Raw genomic sequence first — 20,958 nt, forward strand, 5'->3', positions numbered from 1 at the left:
TTTAGAAGTCAGCCAATCAGATTTAGACTTTTGCCTTTGTGGAAGTGCTTCCAGTTTAGTGTGTGAGATCTGTGGGCTTGACATCTGAGGTTACAACATTCAAAAATGGATGACTCTAAACACAGGAAGTTGTTCCTGTTGGACAAAAGTTCTTAATAGAATAAAGTTCCTACACAGTTTCATGACCATTTTTAATTAATCTCAATAACTTTCTTTTTGAACATGTTTTATACTCAAAAACAACTTATGAGTTGAAATCGCTTTACACTTATATCACAACATGCTCCTCCTGTTTGGCGCCCCCTGTCTGCTTGGTCTGCTAGGTCAACTGCTGATTTTTTTTTCTGCTTATAAACTCCACATGCACTAATACTGTATTTGGACTAAGCTGATAAGTTGAAGGAGATTCTTGGTCCAGCATTGGTCTACAGACTGAAAACAAAAACAGTCACTGCATACTGAAATATATTAATTCATGGTACTCTGATCTGGACTTGTTCACCCTCTACCTCTCTAGTCTTAATTTTCCTGAATAGACCTCTCATCGTTCTCTCTCCTCTCCTCTCCTCTTTCATGAGCTCTTTTTCTCCAACCTTTCAGCATTCAAAAATAATTGCATAGTTATCCTCAAATTAATGCCTAACTGTTTTACAACACACTGAGAGAAAAGGCCAAGCCAATTACTATTCTGCTTTCACCTTACAGAAGAGGATATTATGCTAATGACCCTCCCTACATGAACATAAAAAAGCTTTTATTTCCTCCGACAGACTCTCTCTCTCTCTCTCTCTCTCTGAGTTAAATGCATTAAATCAAAGAATCATTTTTTCTCCAGTCAGGGAAGGCTATCCAGACAGGCATAGATGTTCCACACATTATCTGTGGTGGTGACAGTAAAAATATCCCAGAGAATAAGGGTCAAGTGTGAACTTTGACTTAAGCAGTGGTTGTAAGTGTGTGTTATACACATGCTCATTTTTTGCAAGCACATTTGTGTGTGTGTGTGCTTGCTCTATGATTGTCACAGACGGCCCACAGGACTGTGTTGACACTTTCACACTTTTACACACATGTGGACACACATCTTCTCACTGTCCCACTGCAAGCACAAAGTGTTTATTAAACTGAGACCAGATGAACCATAAGAGGTTTCAGGCACTGCATGCATTTTAAATAAACACAATAAATTAATAACAACATCGTAGTCACTAGATATTTATAGACGCAACCTGAAATATAACCTAAAAACTGGATGGTTAATCCAGTAAAAAAAAACAAAAAACAAATATATTGACAACTAAATGTTTTACTTTGGCTAAAATGACAGCAGAATGTAAATATAGTTGTGATGAAATGGAAGTAAACAGACAAATATCCCCAGTGTAACAGAAAAATAGGGAGAGGTTGTTGATTGGATTATGAGATGTGGGTGTGGCACACAAACATTAAAGGTGCAATGTATACATTTTAGGAGGATCTGTTGGCAGAAATGCAATATAATATACATAACTATGTTTTCAGTGGTGAATGAAGATCTTACATAATGAACTGTTATGTTTTTATTACCTTAGTATGAGTTATTTATATTTACATACACCGCAGCAGTTGCCATTTTGTGCCGGCATGTTTCTACAGTAGCCCTAAACGGACAAACTGCTCTACAGAGTGTGTTTACTTGACTGGCTACTCTCTCCCTGCGTTCCATTCGGAAGGGCTCATCCCTATGCCCTAATCCCTTCAGAGGGTTTACCCTCCGGAGTGAGAGCTTCGAAGGGATGAAGGGTGTAGGGGTAAAAAAAAACTGTTCTTTTGGAACGCACTTCAGCGTCATCTTAACGAGACAATCAAGGAGGATAAATTGTGCAAGCTGCGCCTTTTGTTTAACGTTATTATTTATTTATTTATTTATTTATTTTAGGTTTACCGCATGTAGGCTATATTGTATCTATGTATTTGAAACATTTGAATGGACTGATAAATGAGCTGTAAAGTTTTTTTTTTTTTTTTTTTTAAGTACAATGTCATTTTGACCATAATTATGTACCAAATCTAACTCGTTTAAATATTACAGTAGTACAGAAAAATATTATACATACCTTTATAGTTAAAATCGAACTCCTAACCTCCTGTACCCATTCTGTGACGTCAAACAACTTCCCTGTGCAAAGGATCATGGGGGCCCGAAGTGTCCATCAGTTGTTCCCTTCGAAATCCTTCATTCCGAAGGGCCCTTTGAAGTGGCCAGTTTTGAGCACTTTGGTTTGGAACGACCCTTCAAAATGGCGGCCATGATTATTTTCACTCCGAAGTGCCCTTCGGAGGGCGATATATCCCGTTTGGAACGCACCGTCTGCTGACTCAGATGACGACATCTTTGTCCTGTGTCGGTCGTCGTAGCTTCGCTATATTGCAATTCACAATCTCACCGCTAGAAGGCGCTAAAATGTACACACTGCACTTTTAATGCGAGCTTGTGATTGATTGTGGAGGGGCGGGTTTAATCACACTAAATAATTGAAGAAGTCAATTATTTAGCGGCATGCGTCACCAGAGAGAAGCCGTTTTCATCAGAAGATCCGGTTATGACATTTTGATTAAACATTATGAGGTCAGAAATTTTACATGCATGAATCGTTCACAATAAGATCTAAAACATTTACAAAACAGATTTTCATTTCATGCTGACTGTGAGCTCCAGATGACTTCAGTGTAACATGAACAGTAAAAGTCATGAAAGATTTTATTATTTATTTATTTTTTTGTCTGTATTGCACACAATAGTGTGCACATAATACATTTTAGTGTTTGTGTAATCACAGTATCACCCAGTTGTTAAGTTCCATTTTTTTTTAACATGTTTTGTAACTCAAGCGCGATTCTCCTCGCAGGTTCACGGTTATCAATCCAGACACATTACTTATTCAGATATTTAACATGGCTTCTGATGCACCTCAGCCTGACATTACCAGCACTGAGACTTGCATGTTAAGTCCGGCACGAGCCAGATTCATTTATCAGAGCGCAGACTGGCTGTCAGTGTGCTGTAATGAAGTCCAGCAGCTGATGAACCTAGATATCACTCCAAACAACAGAGAACACAGCAGTATCATACATCTGATGTCATATTCAAACCATTCACCCGCCATTAAGTCTGGGTCAACGACCTGAAGATGGATGCAAACTGACAGCAATCACACACATATCACTAGAGTTTTAGCTCAACAACATTTACTCTTGGATGTGAAGAGGAATAAAACAGCATCAGTCTTTTCTCGCTCTTATGAACTTTTCTTGTTTTCAAGAAAAAAAAAATGCTAATGAAACATAAACAATGAATAATTCATGTGAGTAAACATTTTCCTCTATTTGAGGAGCTTATGCATAATTTATATGATAATTTCACTATATTTCAGTGTTTTAGACCGTTTCCTCACTCATACTGACCCATTTTATCCACACTTTTCTGCTCATAATTCATACAGCATGCACAGACATTTACTGTTGTCTCACTGTATCCTCCATATTTGGTGGCTTCAGTAAGAACTAGAATGCTGCAGACTAATCATACTCATGTTTGCCATAACTGGACTCAAATATATAAATATTAATTTGCAATCAGCAAATCACACAGTGCAAAGCACACCCAGAGTTTAAGGTGCATTATGCATCATTATAAGCTAACATGGGAGGGTGGATGGCTTTAGTGTACTGCACAAACAGATTTATATGCAATGAGATGTGCATTAGTCGTGCATTAGTGCATGCATGTGTTAGCATTTCACTGTGATTTGCTGTGTGTGTTTAAGGTTAAATAATTACATATGGTTTTAGTTATCTACTGCCTTCTCTCCATCCCTCTATTTTCTCTCTGAGTGAGTCTGCAAGAGTAGAACAGGTGGAAATGTGATCTGTCATTGGAGAAAAGTTTTATGGATTATAGATTATACCTAGCCTATATATATATGTGTGTGTGTGTGTGTGTGTGTGTATATATATATATATGTGTGTGTGTGTGTATATATATTTACAACCTGAATTGTAGTTGGGACGTTTTTTTTTAAATGTGAATAAAATGAAAGCTAAAAGACTTTCAAATAACATGCGCCAATATTTTATTCACAATAGAACATAGATAACATAACAAATGTTTAAACTGAGAAATTTTACAGTTTTATGCACAAAATGAGCTCATTTCAAATTTGATGCCTGCTACATGTCTCAAAATAGTTGGCACGGGGGCAACAAATGGCTGAAAAAGCAAGAAATTTTGAAAAGATTCACCTGGGAAAGCATCTAGCAACTAATTAAGTTAATTGATATCAGGTCTGTAACATGATTAGCTATGAAAGGGATGTCTTAAAGAGGCAGAGTCTCTCAGAAGTAAAGATGGCTGTGAAAGATCCCATCATCTACAATGCATAACATCATCAAAAGATTCAGAGAAACTGGAGAAATCTCTGTGCGTAAGGGACAGGGCTGAAGACCTTAATTGGATGCCTGTGGTCTTCGGGCCCTCAGACGACACTGCATCACTCATCGGCATGATTGTGTCAATGACATTACTAAATGGGCCCAGGAATACTTCCAGAAACCACTGTCGGTAAACACAATCCGCCGTGCCATCTGCAGATGCCAACTAAAGCTCTATCATGCAAAAAGGAAGCCATATGCGAACATGGTCCAGAAGCAGCGTCGTGTCCTGTGGGCCAAGGCTCATTTAAAATGGACTGTTTCAAAGTGGAAAAGTGTTCTATGGTCAGAAGAGTCCAAATTTGACATTCTTGTTGGAAATCATGGACGCCGTGTCCTCCGGGCTAAAGAGGAGGGAGTCCTTCCAGCGTGTCATCAGCGTTCAGTTCAAAAGCCAGCATCTCTGATGGTATGGCTGTGCATAAGTGCATACGGTATGGGCAGCTTGCATGTTTTGGAAGACACTATGAATGCTGAAAGGTATATAAAGGTTTTAGAGCAACATTAAACGAAAAATACGTCAAAGACAGCCACAAACTCTTCAGCAGCTGGAAACCTATCTCAGGCAAGAATGGAACCAAATTCCAACACCAAAACTCCAGAAACTCATAACCTCGATGCCCAGACGTCTTCATACTGTTTTGAAAAGAAGAGGAGATGCTACACCATGGAAAACATGCCCCCGTCCTAACTATTTTGAGACCTGTAGCAGGCATGAAATGACCTCATTTTGTGCATAAAATTTCTCAGTTTAAACATTTATTATGTTATATATGTTCTATTGTGAATAAAATATTGGCTCATGTGATTTGAAAGTCTTTTAGTTTTCATTCAAATGTCCCAACTTTTCCAGAATTCGGGTATATATATATATATATAAAATGGAACACTTTAATTTTATTGCATCAAAATAAAGTGTAAGCAGATATTACAGTTTTTTTTTTTAAATTGCTTACACACAAAAAATGGTACTTGAGGCCCACTCAGTGAAACCATTCACTCATATATACAGTGTATTTGTGCAAATGTACATGCAAGAGCTATGACAAACTCCTGTCCACTCCACTGCACACTGAACAAGCAAAAGACACGAGAGTAGTGTTTTACATTTTTCACATCCGAATGAAGTGTTTGCTTTTGAAAAATATGCATGACATTTTGTATGATGTGTGTTTTGTGATTTTGTGTGTAGAGTTTTGAGAAATGGAGCCATAGTTTCAAAAACTGTGTAGTATCTGTAATCAGACAGTACTACTACTCTAATGACTGTTAGTTGACATGTAGTTGCAAACTTATAGAATATGAACTATTAAAATTAAATGTAACCCTTTAGAGTTCTTTAATCCTGCATAAAGAGAGTTTTGAGAGTTACGGTGAGCGAAGCTACTTGGGATTTGCAATGGAGTAAACTTGATTTTTGCTCTGAATGCGTTTGCTAGCAATAAATCTGTCCATTCATTTGGTCTTAAAATGTGGCCAAAGAGCAATGATTTTTTGTTTTACAAACTGTGCCCAAATCAAATATTTTAAAAACATTTATTTTAAATAACAGATTTTGATTGACTTATGATCATATGCTATAATTGGTTAAAGATTCATTCCTGTGATCAAAGCTGAATTTTCAGCATCATTACTCCAGTCTTCAGTGTCACATGATCCTTCAGAAATCATTCTAATATGATGATTTGCTGCTCAAGAAACATTTCTGATTATTACTGATCAATGTTGTTCATATTTGTGTGGAAACCGGGATTCATTTGTTTCAGGATTCTGTTGAACAGAAAGTTCAAAAGAACAGCATTTATTTGAAACAAATCTTTTGTAACATTATGAGTGTCTTTACTGTCGCTTTTGATCAATTTAATGTCCTTGAATGAAATATATGAACATATAAATAAAGTAATGAATAAAAATCTTACTGACCACAAACTTTTGAATGGTGGTGTATGTAAACTGGGTCAGTAATGATTTAACAAAGTATTGTTGAAACTTGCTAAACGCTCTCTGTCAGAGTTTGGCAGGCTCTTCTCTCCCACAGTCTCCAGCTGTCCAGTGGGGTGCGCCAAGTCGCAGAAGGTGAGCTGCCTTACCGTGTACCTCAACTCGTTCTCTCTCGCTCTCCGGTCTCTATCACCTTTTCTCATTCAGATGCAGAAATGGCCAGACCTCAGCGTGTGGACGCTGCCCTCTGCCCTGCTGATCAGACCTCGCCTGCGAACCTCATGATGACCATGAGGATGTGGGATCCAGAAGATTCCAGGAGAGTGTTGATTATAACCGGATCGTTTTAGTTTTGTCATTTCACAGCGTAAATGCTGTAAGACATGGAGAATAAAAACAGAAAAACAGATGCACATTTGTGGATATATCTAGTTGTAGGCTTATGCCCTTGTAACAAACAATTCTACAACTTTCCTCTATAGCTCTAATGTTAAAGGGCTTATGCAATGTCAAGGTCACAGTTTCCAATTGAATTTTAGTTTGAATGCACTGTAAGGCAGAAACGCAAAACTGCAAATACATTGGCTACATGAATGTTTGCCAGTGCGAACTTGTGAGGTGTTACGAATTGCATTGTAATACTTAGAAAAGTTATCCATCAGTATTTCCAGTGCCATCTCAATGTCCCTCGGTTGGTGCAGGAAATATGGCATCTTTGCTCCTGCATGGAAGCTATGGATGTTTTTGAGCCAATCACCTGAGCCGTAAATGCCATGTGACTAACGCAGGAAGGAGCCGCAGGAAAATGGCGTCTCAACAATGCTATGTTGCTAATGGCACAGCAAGAAGAACGCTCACAAATCAGTGGCACCCTTTTCCTTATGTGTATTATAATTTTGTTACTGTCCTCCGGCACAGTTTTATTATATTTTACTTTAGTTATTTTTTATTTTTTTTACTTTTGAATGAATATGTCTCGTTGTTGTTCTGGTTTATTGCATTAATAATAGCAATACAAAGTACGCGCACAAATCCAGACCTTCACTAACATTTTAGTGAGCAAATTAACAAATTACGCACTAATAAAACATCTTCTATAATAGGCTATAATAAAGTTTTACGAATTATTGTGGCACTTTGCAGGAATTTTATTTGGTAAAAATACACCGCTAAATTTGACTAGATGAAGATGGTCCAGAAGGTGTAGTTACGGCTTCCACCAGCAGGTGCTGACTGGACCACATGTTTCGCAGCGCAAAGACGCATGAATTTGAGCTTGTGTAGTTGCGTTTACGTTCTCATGTCTTTGGATACAAGGCATTAAAGGGTTAGTTCACCCAAAAATGTATAGTAATAAAGGGTTATTACTCTCCCTCATGTCGTTCCACAGCTGTAAGACCTTCGTTCATCTTCGGAACACAAAATAAGATATTTTTGTTGAAATCCGATGGCTCAGTGAGGCCTGCATAGCCAGCAATGACATTTCCTCTCTCAAGTTCCATTAATGTACTAAAAACATATTTAAATCAGTTCATGTGAGTACAGTGGTTCAATATTAATATTTTAAAGCGACGAGAATATTTTTGGTGCGCCAAAAAAAAACAAAATAACGACTTATTTAGTGATGGCCGATTTCAAAACACTGCTTCAGGAAGCATCGGATCATAAATGATTCAGTGTATCGAATCAGCGGTTCGGAGCGCCAAAGTCACGTGATTTCAGCCGTTGGCAGTTTGACATGCGATCCGAATCATGATTTGATACACTGATTCATTTGTGCTCTGAAGCTTCCTGAAGCAGTGTTTTGAAATGGGCCATCACTATATAAGTCATTATTTTGTTTTTTTGGCGCACCAAAAATATTCTCGTGGCTTTATAATATTAATATTGAACCACTGTACTCACATGAACTGATTTAAATATGTTTTTTTTAGTACATTAATGGATCTTGAAAGAGGAAATGTCATTGCTGGCTATGCAGGCCTCACGGAGCCATCAGATTTCAACAAAAATATCTTAATTTGTGTTCTGAAGATGAACGAAGGTCTTACGGGTGTGAAACGACATGAGGGTGAGTAATAAATGACATTATTTTCATTTTTGGGTGAACTAACACTTTAACACAACACTGTATCTGCAATTCCAGGAAATTTCATCTCATCCTTTTGATATTGTGCTCTGCCTTATTATTTTCAAGTTCAGTGATGCTTTTAATGAACTGAAATAAATATAATTTAACAATAAGTATGTAAATGTTTTAATTGTAAGCATTTTATGGCACTGTGCTCTGTGCTTCGCCACATTCCCTTGTGACAGAACTGTGTTCTGCCTGATTTTCCCCTCTGAAGAAGACTGTGGGCGCACTAATGTGATTAATAATGATGGTACAAGAGTGAAATTAATAGCTACTGAAGTAATTAGGCTGAGGAGAGTACTCATCAAATTATTCATCTGCATGTTAACACTTCTCATTACACACACCTGAATGTCAATATTGCTTTCAGTTTTCAGCTTTAAAATACATGCATTAGTATTCTTCACTATGTGTGTGTGTGTGTGTGTGTGTGTGTGTGTGTGTGTGTGTGTGTGTAGTTTATTCTATTTGATCCCGTTTTTATGCTTTGGGTATTTGAATGATGTTATATAAATAAATAAAAATTATTATTATTATTAATGCTTGATAATATTATCAACAATATTTCTAAAAATAACTGTAATAAATGCACAATGTCTAATATGGGAACAGATAAAGGTCTATTATTTTATCGCGGAGAGAGCAACAGTATAACTTCATAGATTTATGTATTATTTGACATGATTCCCATATTTATAATTATACAACTATTTATAATTATGCATTTTATTTATATTTCTGATGTTGAGATTTCATCATTGCGTCACTTCAATACAATTCCTTTAGCTATCTGTTAACATTTGCACATATAAAAATAATGATATAATTCAGGTCCTTAATTTAGACTTTTATAGTGATCTAAATAATCGCCGCTAACTGCAGCATACCTGATGTTTTCATGAAAGAAATTCACGGCTCAAGTGCTCGTCCTCTCCTGACTGCAGTTCCTCTGTCGGCCTACAGGGGGCTCTAGTGTACCACAGAATCCACCCAGCGGCAGATGAAAGACACACGACGGCCTCTGAAACACTTTCACCGCGTCTGTCAGCGGCGGCCTTAAGATGCGCCTCCAATCACACGAAAACAGCCCAGATAAACTAACACAACACATGCTCTGAGTGTTTGAGAGGTGGGTGAGTTTAAAATCACCTGTAAATAAGATCTGATATTCCGCAGTAGCATATATCTGTGGAGTTCGTGTGCATATGCTACAGTGCGCGACAATTTATGACTATAGGCCTATGCGTTTATTTTTGTAAGCGCTCGCGCGTGTGTGTGTGGGGCTGCCGATGCGAGCGTCTGATGAGTAGGCCAGAGAAGCATCTGAATTTTAATGATGTTGAAGATGATATTGTGTGTCCTTCAGCCTGTTATACTGACACAAGCTCTCCATAAATCATCATATAAGCCCATCGTAAAATCAATACCAAACTGCAACCTCAGCGCCGACGCACTCCACGCCTCTCTCACACACTCCTAACTGCTTAAACTTTAGCCGTAATGCCGTTCGACCTATAGGTTAAGATCAGAGCGTGTTTAATTTGTATTGTAATAGAGACTTTCTAATCCGTAATGAAATGTCTATTAGCCGGGCTTTGCTGGGAACATTGGTGATCAGCTCGCGAAACAGCCACGGCAATTACGTTTGTGTCTTTGTCCTGGAGTGAGTGAAGCCAGTTTAGCCGCTCGATAAATGTTAATCCAGTGTGGAGAGATCCGCGCGTTTGAACAGGACTCACGCCGGCTTTTTCCCCCCCAGAAGCGGCTTTGATCTTGCTGCCCCGTGTTGGCCTTTCAACAGAGAACAGACACGACCGTCCAACACACACACACACACACACACATACATACATACAAACATACATACATACATATATATATATATATATAGACACACACACAAACATTGCTCCATTATAATCAGTGTTGGGTAAGTTACTCTTAAAAAGTAATTAATAGCTACTAATTACATCTTCAACAGAGTAAGATTACTGTATAACTACTCTTAAAAGTGTACTTATTACTAATTAGCATATTTTCTAAATATCCCAAATCAACCTTGAACAATAGGACACTCTAAAAAAATGCTGGGTTAAAAACAACCCAAGTTGTGGTTGTTTTGATCCAGCAGTTTGGTTAAATGTTTGTCCAACCTGCTGGGTATTTTATTTAACTCAACTTTTGTTGAAAAATTACTATATGTCTGTCTTAAAATGACCCAAAATAGGTTGGAAATTAAAAATCAGACACATAATTACTAGAGGCAACAATAATAATCAAAATGTGAACATTTATTAATAAGCAACATATTAATACATGTTTATTATTTATTAAACTAATTAATAAATGTTCATTTATTAAACATATTAATAAATGTTAACGTCCAACCTATTTGGGTTCATTTTAAGTGAGAAATACAGTAATATTTAAATAATAGTTGAGTTAAATAAAGCTACTCAGCAGGTTGGGTCAGACATTTAACCCAACTGCTGGGTTTGGCCATTTTTAACCCAACTTGGGATGTTTTTAACCCAGCATTTTTTAGAGTGAAGGATAGACACGAAACTGCACTTTTGATTCTATCAAATTAACAATATAAAATTGCATAAATTATTCTTGAACTGACCAAAGTGTGTAAAGGGAGAAGGTTACATTAAAAACATACTTTTAACATTCAATTTTGATGTTAAATCCACTATTGTTTTATATTGAATTCTTCTATACAGTATTTAATGCAATTACATCAGAAGCAACTGTAATTAAATGACAGAAAAAATTAAGAATAATCCCTTACTTTACTTTTTCAAGAGAAAAGTCATTAAATTGCAGTAATTAGATACCCAACACCGTTTATAATAGTGAAGCGTTATGAAGAAAACCTGTTGTGAATGTGTTATGTGTAGTAAAATACTTCAGTAATTATCATCCAATATGATGTTTTCATTATAATATGGAAAAAAAAAAAAAAATCCTTTCACTGCACATGCAAAGTGTACGGGTTTATGATTCGACATCACTTTATCCTTTTTTACCTCGGGACAAAAACAACTGAAGAATAAAAAAAAATCAAGGAAACAAAATGTTACGAAAGAAAACAGTGGGGCTGTTTTTACAGTGATCCCTCCAACCAGCAATTCTGACATACAAAATACAGCATGTAAAAGACCCTGACGGGATCCAAACTACACACACACATTCAGGAGCCCATTTCTTTGCACAGCCTGTGAGCCGTAAACAGCTTATGAAAGTCAAATGGAAATGTGGCATAATCTGACAAGTGGAGTCTGTGCTTCAAAAACAGCACTAACAATCCACACACACACACACACACACACACACACACACACACACACACACACACACACACACACACACACACACACACACACACACACACACACACAGGTACAAACAGTTAGTTGTGCCACAGGGTGTGTGTAATTTAACTTTTCAGGTGCTCCAGTCAAGAATATAAAATAATTAATAAATAAATATACTCACACACAGGACCCTCAGATGGTTTAATTAATCATGTGTTTAGTAGCCTATTTATCTGGATCCCATGTAGGAGGAGACGTAGAAGAGACAAAAGGAGAGATTTGGTCTTTATTTTCTTCATCATACAAGTGCAGCTGTATCATCAACACAGTTTAACACCCTGCTGAGATACTTAAGAGCCAACAGTCTTACCATACTTTCACTAATTACAGGACAGAACCTCCTCTCAGTACCATCGGGACACACTATTTGGATCTTCTCTACTTCCACAAAACAAGTACTGATCTATTAATGTGTCTAATTTAATATTTATAATATATTTAAAGACACAATATGTAAGATTTTTGGATTAAAATATCCAAAAACCACTAGAACAGTGCTATACATTTTGTTGACTTGTGCACTTACATTTTCCCAAATGTTTCCAAGAATGTGTAAATCCAGAGAAATAAGCAATTTTAACCAGGACACGGACTGTGTCCATGTGTTGCCTTTCAATGACATCATACCCGCGTTACCCTCGATTTCCAGTTTTATTTTGTAGAAACCATGGAAACACCAAAGACGCTTTAATATATTATTTGTTTTCTTTGACAGGTGAGCAACTGTTTGGATGGATAAATTCATCAACAGAAAACCATGTTATATAGCTCAACACAGTAAGTCTTATTTTTTAAATCTTGTTTTCTTGATTTACCACAAGTACCATGTTTTACCATGCCTAATATTGATCTAGTTTACTGCAGCGTGCAACAAGTGTCTCATAGCAGCTGCCGAGCGAACGCAGAGTAGCACCATAACAACTTTCAACTCACAAATGTGTCTAATATGATAAAACAGCGCTGCTTTACCCCACATATTCATGACTGGAAGAAGCGGAAGCGCTCGTCTGCGGCATAATAAAAGCTCCACTGCTCTCGAGGCGTGTGTCGCGCTCGTCTCTTATTAGCAATCGCTCCAGCAGAATCATTTCTGCTCGCACATCACTCGGCCCTGCTCTGCGTCACACTACAGTAATGTTAATAATATCCTCCATGAACATGATTTCTGCCCAAGTCTTGTCAGATTCTTTCCACCGGCTGTAGACGTGAAGACAACACCTCCCATGATTCCGCAAAATCAAGGAGTCATCAAACTACGCCTTTGTTTTTGAATAAGCGACCTCTAGTGGCAAAAATTTACATATTGTGCCTTTAATTTTTTCAGAAAAATACAGTGGAATTCAGTGCAAAGTCAAAATTAAATTGATTAAAGTAGGAAATTATATCACAGAAAACAGAAAGGACCTTATTCTTTCAAGACTATTTGTCAAGCTCAGGAAGTTTCATATATAATTTGAGTATTATGTGGCAAGGTTAATTCAGGTTGTCAAGGGGAATAACCTTAAGTAAATTTCATAATATTCATAATTAAAGTAAATAAATAAATAAATAAAAATACATTTAGATGTTTACATGTATTGTAGGTGTAAGGAATTATGGTCACACTTTATATTAGGTGTTTTTGACTAATATGTATTTACAACAAACAAAATTAATTATTAGGAACAGTGTACTTCTTGTGTTGATGTTGTATTGTGCTGATATTGAGGTGGATATGGGTAAGGCTAGGACATTATAGATTTAATACATAAAATAATCACAGATGTTATAACATGCAAGTATTGTTTAATTATAAGTACAATGTAAAAACTTGTATGTACACAAGTGCATTGTGTCAAATGATTTATTTAAATGTTATTACATAGTAGTTAAAAAAAACAAAAAACAATATGGGACCAGAATTATGTTACTATTTTTTTTTTTTTTTGTAAAGATTACACCACTTGACATTTTTAAATAAAATTAACCTTTTTTTTAGAAACCAACATGAATATTTATAGTGTACAAACTGTATATTCACTCCCCTACCCCTAAACCTACCATCACAGAAAACTTTCTGCATTTTTACATTTTCAAAAAACATAAAAAACAATCAAAAATGTACCCACAAGGTATTACCGGTATTACTATTCATGTGTCCTCATAACATAGGAAACACCAGGTACACACTCACACACACTCACCTCACACAGCCTATCCTCCTCTTCTTTATCAGATCTTGCCGTACACCCTCTTACACACATACACGAGTGTTTCGGCAGGGACACTGGTATGGTGTCATCAGCAGTGCTGTAGTTATGCTTAAGTGACATAGGTGCTGTGAGGGTCTTTCTGCATGTAACATACTGTGCAAAGGGCAGAGCGTCTGTAGAGCAGGTCACACATCTGACAGTGGATAAGATGGGATACGCACCAGCTCATCACTTCACCGTATCTCATTCTTGTTGATTTGATTTTTATGGATGTCTTTCTAGAAATATTATTACTTGTTCATTTTGTTATGCACAACATAGCTTAACCTGCTCTGGCATTTCGTGTTTGAACCTTAAGTAATAACCTACAACAAACAGTGAGACTGAGAAAGACAGAGAGAAAGACAGTAAAAACATGTATGTGAGGATGACAGGGCGTCCCATGAGGCCGTGCGATGGGCGACCAGGGTCTGCGGACGTGTGTGTGGTTCTCTGGGATGAGTTTGTCAGTGTCCGGGGTCACGCAAAGCGTGACCTCTTACTTCTGTCTGCACTGTAAAAAAAGACACACACATCATCCAACTGCTGAGTACCGCAAAAAATGACAAACTTCTCTCTGTCACGTTCACATGCGGCCTTGAAATAGTTCGACCACATCCTTGTGTTCCTTTGAGAGAGAAAAAAATTAATTAACAGAAATGATCTACAAACCTTATTCCAAAAAATTTGGGACACTGTACAAATTGTGAATAAAAAAAGGAATGCAATAATTTACAAATCTCATAAACTTATAATTTATTCACAATAGAATATAGATAACATATCAGTTGTTGAAAGTGAGACATTTTGAAATGTCATGCCAAAAATTGGCTCATTCTGGATTTCATGAGAGCTACACATTCCAAAAAAGTTGGGACAGCAGGTAGCAATAAGAGGCCGGAAAAGTTAAATGTACATATAAGGAACAGCTGGAGGACCAATTTTCAACTTATTAGGTCAATTGGCAACATGATTATGTATAAAAAGAGCCTCTCAGAGTGGCAGTGTCTCTCAGAAGTCAAGATGGGCAGAGGATCACCAATTCCCCCAATGCTGTGATGAAAAATAGTGGAGCAATATCAGAAAGGAGTTTCTCGGAGAAAAATTGAAATGAGTTTGAAGTTATCATCATCTACAGTGCATAATATCATCCAAAGATTCAGAGAATCTGGAACAATCTCTGTGCGTAAGGGTCAAGGCCGGAAAACCATACTGGATGCCCGTGATCTTCGGGCCCTTAGACGGCACTGCATCACATACAGGAATGCTACTGTAATGGAAATCACAACATGGGCTCGGGAATACTTCCAGAAAACATTGTCGGTGAACACAATCCACCGTGCCATTCGCCGTTGTCGGCTAAAACTCTATAGGTCAAAAAAGAAGCCATATCTAAACATGATCCAGAAGCGCAGGCGTTTTCTCTGGGCCAAGGCTCATTTAAAATGGACTGTGGCAAAGTGGAAAACTGTTCTGTGGTCAGACGAATCAAAATTTGAAATTCTTTTTGGAAAACTGGGACGCCATGTCATCCGGACTAAAGAGGACAAGGACAACCCAAGTTGTTATCAGCGCTCAGTTCAGAAGCCTGCATCTCTGATGGTATGGGGTTGCATGAGTGCGTGTGGCATGGGCAGCTTACACATCTGGAAAGGCACCATCAATGCTGAAAGGTATATCCAAGTTCTAGAACAACATATGCTCCCATCCAGATGTAGTCTCTTTCAGGGAAGACCTTGCATTTTCCAACATGACAATGCCAGACCACATACTGCATCAATTACAACATCATGGCTGCGTAGAAGAAGGATCCGGGTACTGAAATGGCCAGCCTGCAGTCCAGATCTTTCACCCATAGAAAACATTTGGCGCATCATAAAGAGGAAGATGCGACAAAGAAGACCTAAGACAGTTGAGCAACTAGAAGCCTGTATTAGACAAGAATGGGACAACATTCCTATTCCTAAACTTGAGCAACTTGTCTCCTCAGTCCCCAGACGTTTGCAGACTGTTATAAAAAGAAGAGGGGATGCCACACAGTGGTAAACATGGCCTTGTCCCAACTTTTTTGAGATGTGTTGATGCCATGAAATTTAAAATCAACTTATTTTTCCCTTAAAATGATACATTTTCTCAGTTTAAACATTTGATATGTCATCTATGTTGTAATTTGAATAAAATATTGAAATTTGAAACTTCCACATCATTGCATTCTGTTTTTATTCACAATTTGTACAGTGTCCCAACTTTTTTTGGAATCGGGTTTGTAATTTATGTTAATATATGATGTACTTATGAGGGATAATGTACAGTCACCTGACAAATTGCATCACCCTGAAGGGGTTTATTTTGCAAGAATAATCTGCTAATATATTAACTACATACATACATACATACATACATACCAAAAAGCTTCAGTTAAAATTATAATCTGTATTTTGTGTTTTTTATTTTATTTTTTATTGTGTCATTATGTTGCTCTATTTTTTACTGATACTGCTAAGGAAAAAACCTGAACAGAAAAACCTGAGTGTCTCCTTATGATGAGGCCAGCACACACTTACCTACGAAAAACTTTAAGAGAAAATATCTATCAGGAGGAAAGAATTACATTGACCTAAGCAGAGGGAGAGAGTGAAATGAAGCAGGATTTTCAGCATGGGCCGCTACATAACCTTCAGGAGGATTCTATTTTTCATTAGAGAGGTGTCAGACGCTCAGCTTTAATACCCTCATCCTGGCTGTGAGGAGAGACCTGCCCCAGTCTCAGCACATAATGAATAGAGCCCAACAGCCCAGTCACACTCAAATCAACACCGCTAGACACTCACAACACATCACCACATCAACAGATAACTGCACTTTAAAGGATTTCCTACATTTAGACACATGTATCTTATGCTGAATGCCCGATAACTATTAGCTATTTAATGTGCCATTGTCACAAGCTGCTTGCATTCAAGTAAATAATCTATGATAATTACTTCCAAAATACACTAAATAAAGCCATGACAAAATAATGTAAATAGTAATCAATGTAGGAAACAGATTAATTATTTAAATCACAGTATGTAAGTTTGGCCACTAGAGGTTGCTTATTCGAACAATAACAAAGGCGTGGTTTGATGACACCATGGATGAGCGTGGAATTATGGGAGTTGTCATCTTCACCTCCACAGCCAATGGAAAGCAATCCGACGGGACAGAAATCATGTTCATTAACATACTAATGTATTAAAGTTTTATTAATGTTACTGTGGTATGAAGCTGTTTTACTCAAAACAATGTAGTATGTTGAAAGTTATGTTAACGTAACTCTGTGCGTTGTTGAACACTGCAGTAAGCTAGATCTATATTAGAATATCGTATTAATAAAATCTGGATGACTTATGTTGCTAAGTGGCAAGCAGTTCATTTTAAAACAATGTATGGTGGAGAAAATGCTGTATTACTGTTACTACAAATAAAGCTCTCTCTGATTATGTTAGCCTCTTGACAAAATAATGTTTTCTCTGAGGTACAAACATGTTACATGTTGAGCTATATATCAATGATTAGTTTTCTGTCGATTAAGGTATCCAAAGTTGCTTACCTGTCTAATAAAACACATAAAAGTGGTGTTTCCATGGTTTATATGGAAGTAAAACTGGAAATCGAGGGTAAGGTGGATATGACGTCATTGACAGGTACATGGGCTGTTACACCAGTTAAAATTGCTGGAACTTTAAACATTGTTGGAAACATTTGGGATAATGTGAGTACACGAGTCAACAAAATATATAACATTGTTCTAGTGGTTTTTGGATATTTTAATGCAAAACTAATGTGCCTTACTTTAATTCACTGGATGTGTGTTTCTGAGTGCAAATTCCAATTAAGTTAGTCCTTTTCCATTTGACTTGAGTACTGATTGTTGGATGTTTAATTATTTTACAGCATCCTTTATATACTGCATCCTCCTGGATATGGTATAATGCAGTAGCATATTATAATAAAATATACCATATAATATAGCCTACCTATAAAAATGTCCACGTTCAAGCATTTCATACAGTGAGCTTAAACAGGTCGCCTGAGGAAGATTCTGATTTTATGTTTACTTTAAAGTGACAGTAATGATCAGAATCAGATAAAGTGTCAGACCGTATTGGAGACCATTTAGAAATACCATTATAAAAATGAACGTTCTAATGTTTTATTATTTAAAGGTGCCCTAGAACTTTTTTTTTAAAAGATGTAATATAAGTCTAAGGTGTCCCCTGAATGTGTCTGTGAAGTTTCAGCTCAAAAAACCCCATAGATTTTTTTTAATTCATTTTTTTAACTGCCTATTTTGGGGCATAATTAGAAATGAGCCGATTCAGGGTGTGTGGCCCTTTAAATCTCGTGCTCCACACCCCAAGAGCTCGCGCTTGCCTTAAACAACATAAAAAAAAAGTTCAAACAGCTAATATAACCCTCAAAATGGATCTTTACAAAGTGTTCGTCATGCAGCATGTCAGATCATGTAAGTATAGTATTTATTTGGATGTTTACATTTGATTCTGAATGAGTTTGAGGCTGTGCTCCGTGGCTAAAGCTAACATTACACACTGTTGGAGAGATTTATAAAGAATGAAGTTGTGTTTATGCATTATACAGACTGCAAGTGTTTAAAAATGAAAATAGTGGCGGCTCTCTTGTCTCCGTGAATACAGAGCTGCACGATTAATCATATCGCAATCGCAATCGCGATGTCAAGCTTGTGCGATTATATGACGCAAAATGCTGCGATTTTATGAAATAAAATAATAATTTAAGTTAATAAAAAAAATAAAAAAAATACATGTGTGGACACAACAACCCATTATCTGAGAGCTGTTTGCCCATTTTATACACCGCTAATAAAAAGAAGACCAGTCAGTTTCAGTTTAGGCAGTGGCATGTGTGGCGCGCGCGGTCATGACTTTTCCGGTGTGCAGCGCAGAGAACGGGTAAAGATGGATGCGGAGCAAACGGTCACTGAACTGGTGGCAAGAAAAAACGCTACCTCTGTTATATGGCGATATTTTGGCTATAAGATTATAAACCCAGATTAGTAGTGGTTGAAGAGGAAAGAGGATTTAATTCGGTATCGCACGCAGCGCTGTTATCGGTGCGTACATGACGCACATACATACAAGGCTCGCGCGCACAGAGAGAGAGAGAGGCGCGTTATAGCTCGCGAACTCCAAATTGATTTCTCTTTCGCATCCTCAGTGCACTTTGGATGGTCACATACACGCATTATGTCAGTCAAAATACCCCTCTCAGCAAGTATTCATGTAAACACATTCAGTTATGTCTTAATTGAACGAGGTGAGAATTCGGATGTATATCTGTCCGATGTGTGCGTGCATGTCTTACTCTTAAAGTGACAGCAACCTATAAATACCTGCTGTTGTCTGTCATGTAAATCAAACAACAAAACACAGCTTTAACAAAGATTAATCTATATTAAATTTATACAATGAACAGTGTCATTTTACATTTAATTATTACATATCTGTGCATGAAAATTAATACTACAGTTAGACCTTATACTTTATTTGTAACTTTATGTAGTATTTATCTATGCTTGTTGTAATTGGTGTAGCCTACAGTATTTGTTCTTTTTACAGTCTGTTCACTTGCCTTTAATAATGTATTATTTAGGCTAGTAGTTTATGCTATGGTATCAGAATAGTTTAAGTGGGCTAAGTAATAAATGCAAAGTTAAGTTACCCCTATCCAATTATTTTTTTTTTTTGTGCTGATCTGAAAAATGATCTGATCCGTGACGTCATAACCGTGATGTGATCCGAACCGTGAGTTTTGTGATCCGTTGAACCACTACAGATTAGTAAAGAAACAAATATCTTAAATGGGATTATAACAAGTTTGCAGTAATACAAAGATGTTATTTAATTTCATTTTAATTTGAAAACGCTGTGCATTTGTTTGTTGTTGTTGCTAGTTTGAGTTGAGAAATACACATTTCAGCATTATCAGTAATCTGTGTGTGTATTTTCATTGAGAACCAAGCAAGATGACTCATGATACTATTTGTTTATTATATCGCTATCGCAAATCGCAATCGCAATATTGACCTCAATAATCGCAATATGACATTTTCCCCAAATCGTGCAGCCCTAATGGTAACTTTAAACACATTTAACAGTACATTAGCAACATGCTAACAAAACATTTAGAAAGACAATTTACAAATATCACTAAAAATATCTAGGGCACCTTTAATTGAAATAGCTGAACATTCTTAACCCTTTCATACCTGATTTCTTTTTTCCATTAAGCAATTTTTTTATTCACTTGATATTTGCTCTTCTTTAATGTATAAATGAGTCTAAATTTTATTACAAAAAAAAAAAAAAAAAATCATGTCCACTACAATGGACACCTGGACTGAAGCAACAAAAAAATATCATATTTTAACCATACAGTACAAGCTAGAGTTCAAACACAGTATGTGAACTAGTATTGAAGAGTTGAAGAAAAGAACACAAACTGTAACAATGAGCAATGCAAAAAGAATGTAGAACAAATGTAAGATGATAGGATGAATTCTTAAAAAACTTGTTTGATTCCTTTTGTTGGTTGCAGTGGGTGAATGGGAGTGTGTATGTCTGTGTGTACTTGCTGGTTTTGATAAATATATGATTGTGTGCATATAGCATCAATGCAGTGTGTGTGTGTGTGTGTGTGTGTGTGTTGCTGTGTATGCACTCATTTCACATTTGCTAGTTCTGTTTTCACTTAAACTAATGAAAAACTGAATGTCAGTTTA

The sequence above is a fragment of the Megalobrama amblycephala genome, linkage group LG6, assembly GCF_018812025.1.
Source record: "Megalobrama amblycephala isolate DHTTF-2021 linkage group LG6, ASM1881202v1, whole genome shotgun sequence".
NCBI lineage: Eukaryota > Metazoa > Chordata > Actinopteri > Cypriniformes > Xenocyprididae > Megalobrama > Megalobrama amblycephala.